The 12,243-nt window shown below is 49.9% G+C and overlaps 11 non-coding genes across 11 annotated transcripts; all 11 read left to right on the top strand.

Annotated features, from left to right (window-relative positions):
• The first annotated feature begins 4,550 nt into the window (after window positions 1–4,550).
• TRNAL-CAG (transfer RNA leucine (anticodon CAG)) lies at window positions 4,551–4,634 on the top strand. Its single transcript has one exon. It is a non-coding gene; the product is annotated as a tRNA-Leu (tRNA).
• Window positions 4,635–4,768: 134 nt separating this feature from the next.
• Window positions 4,769–4,852, top strand: TRNAL-CAG (transfer RNA leucine (anticodon CAG)). The gene has a single exon. It is a non-coding gene; the product is annotated as a tRNA-Leu (tRNA).
• Window positions 4,853–4,992: 140 nt separating this feature from the next.
• Window positions 4,993–5,076, top strand: TRNAL-CAG (transfer RNA leucine (anticodon CAG)). The gene has a single exon. It is a non-coding gene; the product is annotated as a tRNA-Leu (tRNA).
• Window positions 5,077–5,203: 127 nt separating this feature from the next.
• On the top strand, window positions 5,204–5,287 carry TRNAL-CAG (transfer RNA leucine (anticodon CAG)). Its single transcript has one exon. It is a non-coding gene; the product is annotated as a tRNA-Leu (tRNA).
• A 358-nt stretch (window positions 5,288–5,645) lies between these two features.
• On the top strand, window positions 5,646–5,729 carry TRNAL-CAG (transfer RNA leucine (anticodon CAG)). The gene has a single exon. It is a non-coding gene; the product is annotated as a tRNA-Leu (tRNA).
• A 127-nt stretch (window positions 5,730–5,856) lies between these two features.
• Window positions 5,857–5,940, top strand: TRNAL-CAG (transfer RNA leucine (anticodon CAG)). Its single transcript has one exon. It is a non-coding gene; the product is annotated as a tRNA-Leu (tRNA).
• A 351-nt stretch (window positions 5,941–6,291) lies between these two features.
• Window positions 6,292–6,375, top strand: TRNAL-CAG (transfer RNA leucine (anticodon CAG)). Its single transcript has one exon. It is a non-coding gene; the product is annotated as a tRNA-Leu (tRNA).
• Window positions 6,376–6,502: 127 nt separating this feature from the next.
• On the top strand, window positions 6,503–6,586 carry TRNAL-CAG (transfer RNA leucine (anticodon CAG)). The gene has a single exon. It is a non-coding gene; the product is annotated as a tRNA-Leu (tRNA).
• Window positions 6,587–6,720: 134 nt separating this feature from the next.
• Window positions 6,721–6,804, top strand: TRNAL-CAG (transfer RNA leucine (anticodon CAG)). Its single transcript has one exon. It is a non-coding gene; the product is annotated as a tRNA-Leu (tRNA).
• A 134-nt stretch (window positions 6,805–6,938) lies between these two features.
• TRNAL-CAG (transfer RNA leucine (anticodon CAG)) lies at window positions 6,939–7,022 on the top strand. The gene has a single exon. It is a non-coding gene; the product is annotated as a tRNA-Leu (tRNA).
• A 5,046-nt stretch (window positions 7,023–12,068) lies between these two features.
• TRNAL-CAG (transfer RNA leucine (anticodon CAG)) lies at window positions 12,069–12,152 on the top strand. Its single transcript has one exon. It is a non-coding gene; the product is annotated as a tRNA-Leu (tRNA).
• Window positions 12,153–12,243: the final 91 nt, after the last annotated feature.

The following is a 12,243-nucleotide window of genomic DNA, read 5'->3' as shown; positions in this document are numbered from 1 at the left end:
GGCTGAAGTTGCATCGGATGCTTCATAACGTGTCGGACGAGGATATACGGACAGCCCTGTTACCGTTCGGAAAGGTCACGGACGTTTTCCATGAAAAGTGGCGTGTTCAAGGAGTTCAAGATAAAGCATCGTCGACACGGGCGGTGTCCCTGGTTCTGAAGACGGGTATGACCGTAGAAGACCTGCCCCATCAACTTCGTGTAGCTGGTGAGCAGACCCTAGTTGTGGTACCGGGCAGAGCACCCCTTTGCCTGAAGTGCCGAAACACCGGACATGTCCGACGTGACTGCCGCGTCCCGAAATGTGCAGTATGCCGTCGCTACGGCCACCAGGATACGGAATGTGTTAAGACTTACGCATCCGTCGCAGGACCTGCGCTTCGAGAGGACGTGGCTGACCTGTTAATGGATGAGGCTGACGTTGATGAGGCTTCCCGCGTGCTAGTACCACCGGCGGACATAGTTGCAACACCTTATGTGCCGGCTGCTAAAGCCACGAAGGTGGTAAATGTGCTGCCTACGAGCCCGAAAGATGCAGTGCAAAGGCCATGCGACGAAGGAGCCAAAGAAGAATCGGCCGCAAAATCCGCCACTGCCGAGGAGGCCGCCACGGAGCACGGACCGGCAACTCCCTTGATGGACGTCGAAGAATCGAGTGCAAGTAATGTGGCTATGAAAAGAGCGAGGGACTCGACCGGCAACCTGGACGGCAGCCTGGACGGCAACCTTGACAACGGGGCCAAAGGCGAGCCGCCGCCAAAAGCGCAGGCGGGTCGTCGTGTGCCCGTGCGCCCGAAGCCAAACATCCCGCCGGACAGACGGCCGGCGGCAAAACCGCCTAAGTAGGACTCGGCGCCTACTGGGGCGCCCGGACTAACGTCGTGAAGAGATGGCGTCCTTTTTGGAATCGGGCTTCGCGTACGCTCTAAAGGTACGCGTGTGGATCGAGCGGTTTTCAGTGCAAAAGTTATGCATGCAAATTTTTCTACAGTGTGTCTGGATCGCTTGTTCTTTAGCGACACCGTGCGATCGGCTTGCTTTTGCAGATAAATGGCGGTGAAACTAGAGAGAGCACTGAGAGTTGCCACGTTAAATGTCCGTGGCCTTGGAGCGCGAAGGAGGCAGTATCAACTTAGCCGCTTGTGTATGGAGAAGGAACTCGATGTAGTTGCCTTACAAGAAACTAAGGTCGAAACCCAAGAGCAGACCGATCGCATGGTGACGCCTTTCACGACGCATTACAATGTGTGCGTGTGCCATGCGAATGGCACATCAGGCGGATGTGCGTTGTTAATACGGAAGAGTGCTGGTATTATTGAAGAAAGTGTAACTGTTTCTGAAACTGGCCGCTTGCTTATTGTAGATTTTTCTTTTTCCCACGATTTGTGGCGGCTCGTATGCGTTTATGCGCCAAACAATGTGAATGATCGATTTTTGTTTTTTGAATGTATCGAGCAATATCTAAAATGTGATCGCTTTGTCATATTACTTGGTGATTTTAACTGTGTGTGTTCTCCGGAAGACCGACTAAAAAGGGAAAGGGTTCGCGATAAAAGTGCTCTCCTTTTGAGCAGACTAATTGAAGACCACAACTTAGAAGATGTGGGCCTAGTCCTCACTGATGGTATGATTCCGCAGTACACGCACATTCAGCGAAATAGCCGAGCAAGGCTGGACAGAGTGTATGTTTCTGACGACTTGATCACCCTGTGTAATAGTTATAACGTCGCACCGCAATCGTTCACGGACCATAGCCTGGTAAGCTTCTCGATTGGGGAAAAAGTTAAAAGAACACGATTCAACTGGAACATGTGGAAATTCAACGAAAAGCTGCTTGATGATGAACCATTTGTGCGCAGAGTTAAGGAAAAGATAACAGAGTTGATGACAAATGAGGGTGAATATTTTACTGCCACATGGGAGGAATTTAAGATTCAAGTTAAGTTCATTGCAATAGAAAGAGGAAGCAGCCTTCAGCACGATAAATTACAGAAACAAAGAGAGCTGCAAAGACAGCTAGAATATCTGTCAAGCGCACAAAATGCGGGTCACGATCTATTAGCTGAAAACGTAAAGAAAGTAAGACACGAGCTTGAAGTTATCGACGCCGAGCGATACAAAGCAGCAGTTATACGCGCTAGAAGCGAACGCCTATGGATGGGTGAGATACCAAACAAACGGGCAATGAGCGATGAAAAGCGTCACGCGTCAAGAAATGAGATCCAACAGATACGTCTTCAAAACGAGGTGACGTCAGACGCTTCGTCGATTGAGAAAGCTTTTGTGGAACACTATCGCGAATTGTTCGGCAATGTGACTCCTTCTGGACTGGCCTTCGAGAGTGAATTCATGAGCGAGATGCCAAGGTTGGATGACGACGTTAGAGAAAGTCTTGAGAGACCAATAGCTGTGTCCGAGATTGAAAGGGCGTTAGAAGAACTGCCATCAGGCAAATCGCCAGGGCCGGACGGCCTAGGCGCCGCTTTTTACAAGGCATTCAGTCAGGAGTTTGCGTGTATATTGCACCGACTACTCTCAGAGGCGTATGAATTTAAAAAAGTACCACCCTCATTCCAGACTTCGCACATAGTATTAATTCCGAAAACCGATGAACGGGAAAAGCTCCTTTCAGTAAGTTCATACAGACAGATAAGTCTGACCAACACAGATTACAAAATATTTATGAAAGTACTGGCTCGACGATTTCAAAGCGTGATTCAGCAGCTTGTAGGGCCACACCAGACGTGTGGCATTAAAGGCCGCACCATTTTCACGAACACCCACATTGCAAGGAATGTGCTTGAATGTTGCGATGCCATTGGGGGTCGGGTGGCCATGTTGCAGCTAGACCTTGCGAAGGCGTTCGACCGGGTGTCACATGAGGTGCTTTTCGCTATACTGCAGTACTGTAATGTTGGGAGCGTCATTGTAGATGGCGTTAAAATGGCTTATGAAGACTGTTACATGCAGCTTATAGTTAATAAGTGTCTTAGTTCGCGGGTGCCACTCCGCTCGTCTGTACGGCAAGGCTGTCCCTTGTCTCCCTTGCTTTTTGCCCTGTACTTCGAACCCTTTTGTATGGCAGTCATACGGAATGAAAACATTCGTGGTTTTAGGCTGCACGCCGCAGAAGTTAAAATGCTAGCTTATGCAGATGACGTCGCCGTCTTTTGTGAAGACAGGGAAAGCGTGGCCGAGGCTGTCCGCCTTGCAAGATCCTTTTGTAGGTACACTGGTGCCCAGATAAACTTCGAAAAAAGTGTTGGGATATGGCATGGAAGCTGGGACGCGACACCCACAAAATTCGCCGGTATGCAGTGGACTACAGTGCCTCCACTGTATCTAGGAGTGCCCCTTGAGCACTATCGGGACTCGACACAGTTGTGGACCGGCCAAATAGAATCAATGAAAGAAAAGATAAAAGGATGGCAGGGCCGGGGATTGTCAGTGTTTGCACGTGCTTCAGCTTGCAATATATTTTTAATTGCCAAAGTTTGGTACATACTGCAAGTAATGTTCATGTCCCGTGTAAACGTTCAAAAAATGCATCGAGTGTTTGCTACCTTCATCTGGAACTCCACTTGGGAGAGATCCAGTCGAACAAATCTTTTTCGCACAGTTCGAAATGGGGGCCTTGGGCTCTCACACTTGTTCATTAGACAGATCGTATCGCGGTTCATCTTCCTGCGAGATGAAAGAAATGTTTTCCTCCGTACGGTCATTCAGGCGAAAATGGCAACAGAACTGCCTGAATTTGTTGTGTCCACATCTAGTGCTATCACTCGAGCGACTGGGTACTATCGTGAAGTCGTTGCATCTTTTAGAATACTCTGCGCACGTTTTTCGCTGGAGTACTTGTGCTCAGTGAGAAGAAAGAAACTGTACGCAGATTTAGTTGACAGTATGTTACCTATCCCACTGTATAGGAGTGTTTATTGTGGAGGCCCAGGAAAAGATGTGCTGAAACGAGTCAAAAGGATGCCTGTAAGACCTGCTGCGAAAACTTTCTTTTTCCACCTACACACGAACACCCTCCCCGTTAAAGTATGGCTAGAACAGAAAGGAATATTCGTACCCTGGACTACCGATTGCCGGCTGTGTAAAAAGCCTGAAACAATTGAACACGCCTTCATTGAGTGTTGGGACGCTGTCTTTCACTGGGACATCTTGCAGCGCACTCTTAAAAAAGAACTCCCCATAAACCCCTATGGAATTCGGTTCCTTCCAGTTGAAAGCGATGACGGGCCACCGTTCGACATGTTCATGTTGCTGGGTCTCCACAGTTTGTGGAAAACAAGAATGGCTGTACGTCATGCTGATGTGAATGTGTGCTCTGCGCGAGAGAACTTCATTGAAAGTATGTCACTATTACGAGAAGTGTATCGTGCACAAAGCGAAACCCCAGACTGGGTTAGCATCCTTGATGAGCTGGTGTGCCTCAAGAAATTTTAGCGACCATCCCACCTGATGTGATGTGGGTGCACTGTGTATATGGATTTGTTTTTTTTTGTGTGTGTTAATGTCTAAGCAGGCAATAAAGAAAAAAAAAAATTCAGGATGGCCGAGCGGTCCAAGGCGCTGCGTTCAGGTCGCAGTCCGGTCTTCCGGGCGTGGGTTCGAATCCCACTTCTGACAGGCATTCCTTTTTTGCAGTGCCAACCCACGTAAAAAGAAAAAAGTAGGTAGCGCTGCATCTTTTTCCTGTTTTGTGAATAGGCAAGGCTAAAGTACGGTTCACTCTGTCCCACTTTCTTGTTTAATCGTGTCCCGTCAGGATGGCCGAGCGGTCCAAGGCGCTGCGTTCAGGTCGCAGTCCGGTCTTCCGGGCGTGGGTTCGAATCCCACTTCTGACAAGGGTTCCCTTTTTGCAGTGCCAACCCACGTAAAAAGAATAAAGTAGGTAGCGCTATATCTCTCTCGTTTTCCTGTTTTGTGGATAAGCAAGGCTAAAGTACGGTTCACTCTGTGCCACTTTCCTCTTCAATCGTGTCCCGTCAGGATGGCCGAGCGGTCCAAGGCGCTGCGTTCAGGTCGCAGTCCGGTCTTCCGGGCGTGGGTTCGAATCCCACTTCTGACAAGCGTTCCCTTTTTGCACTGCCAACCCACGTAAAAAGAAAGAAGTAGGTAGCGCTGCATCATTTTCCTGTTTTGTGAATACGCAAGTACGGTTCACTCTGTCCCACTTTCCTGTTTAATCGTGTCCCGTCAGGATGGCCGAGCGGTCCAAGGCGCTGCGTTCAGGTCGCGGTCCGGTCTTACGGGCGTGGGTTCGAATCCCACTTCTGACAAGCGTTCCCTTTTTGCAGTGCCAACCCACGTAAAAAGAAAAAAGTAGGTAGCGCTGCATCTCTCTCGTTTTCCTGTTTTGTGAATACGCAAGGCTAAAGTACGGTTCACTCTGTGCCACTTTCCTCTTCAATCGTGTCCCGTCAGGATGGCCGAGCAGTCCAAGGCGCTGCGTTCAGGTCGCAGTCCGGTCTTCCTGGCGCAGGTTCGAATCCCACTTCTGACAAGCATTCCTTTTTTGCAGTGCCAACCCACGCAAAAAGAAAAAAGTAGGTAGCGGTGCATCTTTTTCCTGTTTTGTGAATAGGCAAGGCTAAAGTACGGTTCACTCTGTCCCACTTTCTTGTTCAATCGTGTCCCGTCAGGATGGCCGAGCGGTCCAAGGCGCTGCGTTCAGGTCGCAGTCCGGTCTTCCGGGCGTGCGATCGAATCCCACTTCTGACAAGCATTCCTTTTTTGCAGTGCCAACCCAGGTAAAAAGAAAAAAGTAGGTAGCGCTGCATCATTTTCCTGTTTTGTGAATACGCAAGTACGGTTCACTCTGTCCCACTTTCCTGTTTAATCGTGCCCCGTCAGGATCGCCGAGCGGTCCAAGGCGCTGCGTTCAGGTCGCAGTCCGGTCTTCCGGGCGTGGGTTCGAATCCCACTTCTGACAAGCGTTCCCTTTTTGCAGTGCCAACCCACGTAAAAAGAAAAAAGTAGGTAGCGCTGCATCTCTCTCGTTTTCCTGTTTTGTGAATACGCAAGGCTAAAGTACGGTTCACTCTGTGCCACTTTCCTCTTCAATCGTGTCCCGTCAGGATGGCCGAGCGGTCCAAGGCGCTGCGGTCAGATCGCAGTCCGGTCTTCCTGGCGTGGGTTCGAATGCCACTTCAGACAAGCATTCCTTTTTTGCAGTGCCAACCCAGGTAAAAAGAAAAAAGTAGGTAGCGCTGCATCTTTTTTCTGTATTGTGAATACGCAAGTACGGTTCACTCTGTCCCACTTTCCTGTTTAATCGTGTCCCGTCAGGATGGCCGAGCGGTCCAAGGCGCTGCGTTCAGGTCGCAGTCCGGTCTTCCGGGCGTGGGTTCGAATCCCACTTCTGACAAGCGTTCCCTTTTTGCAGTGTCAACCCACGTAAAAAGAAAAAAGTAGGTAGCGCTGCATCTTTTTCCTGTATTGTGAATACGCAAGTACGGTTCACTCTGTCCCACTTTCCTGTTTAATCGTGTCTCGTCAGGATGGCCGAGCGGTCCAAGGCGCTGCGTTCAGGTCGCAGTCCGGTCTTCCGGGTGTGGGTTCGAATCCCACTTCTGACAAGCGTTCCCTTTTTGCAGTGTCAACCCACGTAAAAAGAAAAAAGTAGGTAGCGCTGCATCTTTTTCCTGTTTTGTGAATACTCAAGGCTAAAGTACGGTTCACTCTGTGCCACTTTCCTCTTCAATCGTGTCCCGTCAGGATGGCCGAGCGGTCCAAGGCGCTGCGTTCAGGTCGCAGTCCGGTCTTCCGGGCGTGGGTTCGAATCCCACTTCTGACAGGCATTCCTTTTTTGCAGTGCCAACCCACGTAAAAAGAAAAAAGTAGGTAGCGCTGCATCTTTTTCCTGTTTTGTGAATAGGCAAGGCTAAAGTACGGTTCACTCCGTCCCACTTTCTTGTTTAATCGTGTCCCGTCAGGATGGCCGAGCGGTCCAAGGCGTTGCGTTCAGGTCGCAGTCCGGTCTTCCGGGCGTGGGTTCGAATCCCACTTCTGACAAGGGTTCCCTTTTTGCAGTGCCAACCCACGATAAAAAAAAAATAAAGTAGGTAGCGCTACGTCTCTCTCGTTTTCCTGTTTTGTGGATAAGCAAGGCTAAAGTACGGTTCACTATGCGCCACTTTCCTCTTCAATCGTGTCCCGTCAGGATCATTCTGCTTCCGGCTCCCGAGCTGAACGGATCGCGGGATCCTGGGCTCCAATGGAGCGGCATATGCGGCTGTTAGCCGCGGCAACAGGCTTTCGACGGAAGAAGATAAAGATTACCAGATAATTTTGCCTCGCCTACCTACAGGACGTATTGTTTTGAACACAGTTTTTTTGCACGGCGACGCTCGTCTTCGCCCGTTTCGTGTAGAAGATTTTCGAGACGCGCTTCAAGCTGTTGGTATGCTCTCTGGCGTCGTCGCCCTTGGAGCATACCAAATCAACCATGTATGGGCGGTGACGATGAAGACAGCCGAGGCTGCCGAAAAGCTGGCGGCCCTGAAGGAGCTGCAGGTGAAGGGGCGTCGCTGCCTGGTCATCGACCCCAAGGAACAACAGGTGAAGCTTCGTATCCACTGGCTTCTGCATGGGGTGGACGACGAAGACGTCAAGACCGCGCTGGCCTCCTTCGGCAAGGTGACGGAAGTGACCCGGGAGCGCTGGCGAGTGGATGGCGTTTCCGACAAGGGCTCGACGACCCGAGCAGTGCTGCTGCAGCTGAAGGCAGGAATGAAAGTCGACGACCTGCCCCACCAGATCCGCGTCGCCGGCGAGCTTGCGCTGGTGGTAGCCCCAGGACGTCCCATGCAGTGCCTGCGCTGCCGAGGCTCTGGCCACGTTCGTCGTGAATGCAAGGTTCCCCGTTGCTCGCGGTGCAGGCTTTTTGGACACAACGACGCGGACTGTGTGCGTTCATACGCAGTAGCCGCGGGTTCGGCGAAGAGCGAGCCGTCGACGTTAGACCATGTAATGGACGTGACCGAGGCGGAGGAAGCGGCCACGGGAGCTGGAAACGGCAAAGTGGCGGCAGAAACCGGCGTGACGACCAAGCAAGCCGAAGGAGGAAGGAATATCCCTCCCCCCAAAGAACCAGCAGCTACAGTCGAGAGCGTGAAGACGGCCCCGCATGAAAATGAGAGCCACCAGCCAGCTACGGATGCAACGCAGGCAGAGGCGGACGACAACGCGACCCCTGCTAGCGCCCGCGTCGAATCCGTCTCGGCACCGGTCAAGAGATCCCTGCAGCACGAGGAGAAAGTCGACGGAAAGGCTGGCGGTGACTCCGAGGCACCACCCGCTAAGACGCTACCTGGAAGGCGCTCCACCCTCAAGCCTAAGCCGAACTTGGAGACTGACCGTAGGCTTACCCCGAAGCCGACCAAAGAGGAACCCGGGCGACGGCCGCCGGATGGCCACGGAGGCGTCTAGCGGTCAGCTAGACGTTAAGGTGAGCACCATGCTCCGGGCCTTCTCCCCTCCGGTTTTCACCAATAATGGCTACCAACCCGTCGCTTAGCCTCGGCACGCTAAACGTTCGAGGTCTGGCCGCCAAAAGGAAACAGAGTCAGGTTTACAGACTACTAGTGGACCACGACCTCGACGTTTTAGCCGTGCAAGAAACCAAGGTAGACGGCAAGGAGGAGACCGGGAGCATGGTGCAAAGGTTCACGTATAACTACTATACGGTAGTGAGCCACGCCTTAGGGACTTCGGCAGGGTGTGTGCTGTTCGTGAGGAAGCTCCCTGGTCTTGTTATGGATGGTTACTTCTCCTGTACTTCTGGTCGACTTGTCTTTTGTGACTTCAGCTATTGTAATGTCCAATGGCGCGTGTTTTGCATTTATGCGCCTAATACTGTGCAAGAGAGGGCAAATTTCTTTTTGAGTTTAAAGCATCATTTACATGTGCAAAAAATGATAGCCTGTGTAGGCGACTTCAACTGCGTATTGAAAGCTGAGGATAGGTCTACGCGTCGCGTGGTTTGTGACAAAAGTAGTGATATCCTGGCGCAGATCACACACGAATTCGAATTAGAAGATATCGCAGAATGTTTTCGCGGTCACGGAGACGTAAGCTACACTCACTTTCAGGGCACAAGTCACGCACGCTTAGACCGTATCTATCTTTCATATGATTTAGTTGAAAAATGCCAGTGCTACACAGTTACGGCCATATCATATTCTGACCACTGCCTGGTAAAATGCACGGTGGGCAGGAAGAAAGAACGAAACAAGTTCGTCTGGGAACTGTGGAAATTGAATGCAGAGCTGTTACGGGATGAAACTTTTAACGAAAATGTAGTGGCTACTCTGAATTCTTTTGGAACAGACAGTTCCACGAAATTTGGTGAGGAATGGGAGTTGCTGAAGCAAAGCATTAAATTGAAGGCAATCGAAAGAAGTAGCGTACTGCGATATGAACAAAAGGCCAGAGAAAAGGATTTAACAACATTGCTAGAAAAATTTGCGAAGCTTGAATGCATGCAACCTGGCGCCTATCAACAAGATATGCGCGCCGTTAAGAAGAAGCTCGAGGTATTCGACGAAGATCGCTTCCGAGGTGCGCTAGTGCGCGCCAGAGCAGAAAGGCTATCATGCGGGGAAACGCCAACGAAAAGAGCACTGGGGTTAGAAAAAAAGCAGTCGAGACGTAAGCAGATTGAGGCTATCGAATATGAAGGGGTGGTATTAACGGATAACAATAATATAGGGCGTGCTTTCTTTGAGCATTACAAAGAACTTTTTACATTCAGGCCTGTCAACATGCACGATTTCAAGAAATTATTTTTGCAACGAATCCCACAGCTGTCGAGTGAGGTTAAAGAAACCTTAGAACGACCATTAACAGAACATGAAGTGATGAAAGCCATCGAAGACCTGAATCCTGGGAAGTCGCCAGGTCCAGACGGTCTTTGTGCCGCATGGTACAAATCGTTCAAAAGCCACCTAGCTCCTATCTTAACAGCAGTTTTCCAGGAAGCATATGAACTGAAAATACTTCCACCATCCTTTGGCCAGTCCCATACAGTACTAATACCGAAAACAGAAGAGACCGAAAAGCTCAAGCAACTTTCCTCCTACAGACCCATAGCGCTTACTAACTGCGACTACAAAATATTGATGAAGGTGTTGGCACGACGGGTCCAGTCAGTTGTTCAGGAAGTAGTCGGCCCACACCAGACGTGTGGTATTCGTGGAAGAACCATTTTCACTAACATCCATAAAATGAAGTGTGTGCTGGAGTGTTGTGACGCCATGTGCGATGCAGTAGCCATCCTCCAGCTAGACTTGGAGAAGGCGTTTGATTGTGTTTCTCACGACATATTGCTTACCATCCTTGAACACGTTAATTTTGGCCACATAATCACTGAAGGGGTGACCATGGCGTACCGGAGCTGCTATACCAGACTTATAGTTAATCAGATGTTGGGGGCCCCCATTAACGTGAAGCGCTCCGTTCGCCAGGGTTGTCCACTCAGTCCACTCCTGTTTTGTGTCTACATAGAAACGCTATGTCTGGCCATCATTGAAAATGAATGTATTAAGGGGTTTAGTCTTCAATCAGCAGAAGTGAAGCTACTGGCATACGCTGACGATGTGGCTGTGTGCTGTAAGGACAAACAAAGTGTATTGAATACTGTGAATATCGTCAAAAAGTTTGGTAACGTCACTAACAGCTACGTTAACTGGCAGAAATGTTTGGGGTTTTGGCATGGAAGATGGGCGTCTACACCAGACCACTTTTCGAACGTAAACTGGGTCACGACGCCAGTGAAGTACCTTGGAGCACCCCTTGATGCCTACAAGGACAGTAGCGAGTACTGGAAGGAGCGGACAAAACAACTAAAAGAAAAAGCCGACCGATGGAACGCCTGTTACTTGTCAATATTCGCGAGAGCTACAGCGTGCAACATGTTTCTCGTGACAAAGATCTGGTACGTAATGCAGGTACTACAGTGCTCTCGTATTAATGTGCAGAAACTGCACCGCGTGTTCGCTGTATTCGTGTGGGCATCAAGCTGGGAGCGATGTAGCCGAGATAATCTCTTCCGGCGCGTGAAGGATGGTGGTCTGGGGTTGGCGCACCTCTTCCTGCGTCAACTGGTGAATAGATTCTCCTTCTTTCGAGATACAAACGACCCATTTCTGCGCACGGTGATCCAAATGAGGCTGTCAAGATCACTTCCCGAATTCGTTGTAGGTACGGAAATAATGCCAGGACCAGTCCGTGGTTTCTTTCGGGAAATAGTTCAGAGTGTTTCCTTTTTGCGTGTTCGTTTTTCAAGTGCACATTTGTGGAGTGTAAAACGGAAAAAGTTATATCGTGATTTATGTGACAGTGTTTTGCTGGTACCTATGTACAGAGCCCCGTACAGTGGAGGCCCAGGCCTAGATGTATTGAAAAGGGTGAAGAAGATGCCAGTTCAACCAGCCACTAAATCGTTCTTCTTTAAATTACACACCGGTACTCTACCTGTTAAATTCTTTCTTGAACAACGTGGGTTCTACATGCCATGGGGAACCCACTGCCTTATATGTAAAAAAACAGAAAGCATAGATCATGTCTTCATCCACTGTTGGGAAGGGGTCTTTTTCTGGGACGTGTTACAAAGGACTCTAAAAAGGAGCTACCTATAGATCCCCACGGAATCAGGTTTCTGCCAGTATATGACGACGAAGGTTTCCCGTACGACCTGATCATGCTTACGGGCCTCCACTGTTTATGGCGCGCAAGAATGGCGGGTTACCATTGTGACCCGGATGCCCGACCGGCGCGTCTGTACTTTTGTGAATCCATGCAACGGTATGTGGAAGTGATGAAGATGCAACAGCCTGTTCCTGAGTGGCTGTCGAGGGTTGAACCCCTTACAGCACTAAAGGAATTTTAATCCGACAACGTCGTGCCACAGTAGCGGACGGCAGCGAATGTAAATATTACTGTTCCTTGTTCCGTTTGTGTATTCATCCCTTTTTGCTTCTTTGGTCTTTGTTTATATCATTTAGGAATTTGTGTTGTGTTATGTCGAGTACTGGCAATAAAGAAAAAAAAAAGTGTCCCGTCAGGATGGCCGAGCGGTCCAAGGCGCTGCGTTCAGGTCGCAGTCCGGTCTTCCGGGCGTGGGTTCGAATCCCACTTCTGACAAGCATTCCTTTTTTGCAGTGCCAACCCAGGTAAAAAGAAAAAAGTAGGTAGCGCGGCATCTTTTTTCCTGTATTGTGAATACGCAAGTACG

Source organism: Dermacentor variabilis, chromosome 11 (assembly GCF_050947875.1).
Source record: "Dermacentor variabilis isolate Ectoservices chromosome 11, ASM5094787v1, whole genome shotgun sequence".
Lineage (NCBI taxonomy): Eukaryota > Metazoa > Arthropoda > Arachnida > Ixodida > Ixodidae > Dermacentor > Dermacentor variabilis.
This window is presented reverse-complemented; position numbering and strand designations above follow the sequence as displayed.